Raw genomic sequence first — 2663 nt, 5'->3', positions numbered from 1 at the left:
TCGAAGATAAGAACCTCTGGATGCCATGGGATGAAGACAATTAAGTAGTTTCGCTTAAAAGATGAGAGTGTGAGGAATCGTTTTAGGGAGAGGGTGTTAGAGAGGATTTCGGATGGACTGGAAAGTGTACAAGATTGGTGGAAACATAATTCAAAAGTAATCCTGAGCTGTGCAATCCAGGTGCTTGGTGAGACATCTGGAAAGATTAGAGAGCAGAGAGAGGGTTGGTGGTGGAATAATAATGTACAAGTGGCAGTGACAGCTAAGAGGAAGGCAAAGCAGAAGTGATGAGTCAAGAGTGGAAGACGACAAAGAGGTGTACAGAGAGAGAAAGCAAGAAGCCGAGAGAGTTGTAGCACAGGCGAAGGCCATGGCATATTAAGATCTGTATGATCAATTAGAAACAAGGAAGGACAGAGAAAAATTTATCAACTAGCGAAATATAGAAATAAAACAGCAAAGGACATCTTACATATGCGGCAGATCAAAGATGCTGAAGGAAGAGTATTATGGAGAGATGTGGACATAAAAAACAGATGGAAAATATACTTTGAGGGACTCTTGAATGAGGAAGATGCAAGGACTCACAGAGAAGATGGGAAGCCTTCTGAAGGGATGGTGCAGAACATCAGTAGAGTGCAGTGACAGAGGCCACGAAGAGGTTGAGGAATGGAAAATCAGTGGGCACTGACAGAATTCCAGTGGAGGCATGGAAGGCACTGGGGGAAGAGGGAATTGACCTGCTGTGGGACCTGTTCATGAAAGTTTGCCAACAGGAAAATATACACGAAGAATGGAGGGAGAGTACTCTTGTCCCCATCTACAAGGGTAAAGGGGATGCACAAGACTAAAAATTACAGAGGAATAAAGTTGATGTCCCACACAATGAAAATCCTAGAAAGGGTTCTTGATGGTAGATTGAGGAAGGAGGTAGAGGTTGCAAAGAAACAGTTTGGCTTCATGCCTGGTAGATCAACAACAGATGCTATCTTTGGGTTATGGCAGATGATGGAAAAGTATCGAGAGAAACAAATGGAGCTATATCTGGCATTTATTGATCTGGAGACGATCTGGATACGATAAAGTGCCAAGGCAAGAATTCTGGAGGAGTCTGAGGGAGAAGAAGGTTCCGGAGAAATAGGTTGGTGCGCGAAATGTACAGAAATGTGAAGATAAGTGTTCGGACCTGTCTGGGAGGACAGACAGAAAGTTTCCAAGTAACAGTTGGCTTGCATCAAGGGTCAGCATTAAGTCGGTTTCTGTTTAATATTGTAATGGAAGTGGTAACAGAGGAGGTGAGAGAAGATGCGCCTTGGACAATGTTGTATATAGATGACATCTTGCTGTGTGCAAATTCAAGAGAAGAAGCAGGAACTAAACTGGAAAGATGGAGAAAAGTACTGGAAGAGAGAGGTATTGGACTGAGCAGAAGTAAGACAGAGTATATGTGTTGCACAGTGGGCGGCGGACAGGAGACAGATCTGCAGCTGGAAGGAAATGTCATCAGGAAGGTGAGGGACTTTAGATACTTAGGTTCAACAGTGGAAGAAGATGGAGGAGCTGAGAAGGAAGTGTGATGCAGGATACAAGCGGGTTGGAGGAACTGGAGAGAGATGACTGGAGTGTTATGCGATAAGAGGGTGCCAATCAATCTGAAGGCAAAATCTATAGGACAGTAGTGAGGCCAGCTATGACATATGCTATAGAAACTGTGGCCCTGAGGAAAACTAACATCAGCAGGATGGAAGTAGCAGAGATGAGAATGCTTAAGTGGATGCACAGTGTGACCAGAAAGGATCGTCTGAGAAATGACTGTCAGGGGAACAGTGAAAGTTACGAACTTAGGAGCGAAAATACAGGAGGCAAGGTTGAGATGGTTTGGTCATGTGACGAGGAGGGAGGACGAATATGTGGGAAGAAGGGTCATGCAGATGGATCTGCAAGGAAGGCAGAAGCGTGGGCGGCCAAAGAAGTGATGGAGGGAGCCGGTAGAAGAGGACTTGGGGATGAAGAACTTGGATGTGGTGACAGCCCAAGACAGGAAGGTGTGGAGGAGACTCATTATCAACAGTGACCCCACTTAAGTGGGAAAAGCTGCAGAAGAAGAAGAAGAAGAAGTGTATTAACAATGCAGAAAAGTTTAAAATATTCAAAGTTAAAACTTTAAAGTTTTAGCTTAGAATTAAAACATAGATCTAATCCAAGGAATTGAAATATTAAAATTAAAGTTAAAAATAAGAGTTTTGATATTATAATAAAAGAAATATATACACTATACCGTTATAAATTCAGATCTAAATTTGTAATCCAGGTCGCAACTTCAGGAGCCGCTTGTAAAAAGTCGTTCCAGTCATTCTGATAAGCACGGAAGCAGCATTATTTTGCAATATGTTGCATAGTTTGTCGTGGAGAACCACAGTCACATTGGAGATGATTGTCTGTTCCATTTATAGAGAGTATCTCCACATAGGCCATGGTTTGTCCAAATCTTATTTTATATTGTGCAGGTTATACGAGTAGATCAGATCCTATAATAATTTGATCACCTTTAAAAATGCCATGCAAATGTTCGTTATTATTTTCCTTCCATAATTCTGCCATTTTTGATAGAGGATTAAAATTATTTAGTACTAGTGATGGATGGCGAGATTTCAATCTATTGA

This window comes from Typopeltis vanoorti, unplaced genomic scaffold (assembly GCF_054136105.1).
Source record: "Typopeltis vanoorti isolate ZY-2024b unplaced genomic scaffold, IOZ_Tvanoo_1.0 HiC_scaffold_666, whole genome shotgun sequence".
Lineage (NCBI taxonomy): Eukaryota > Metazoa > Arthropoda > Arachnida > Uropygi > Thelyphonidae > Typopeltis > Typopeltis vanoorti.
This window is presented reverse-complemented; position numbering follows the sequence as displayed.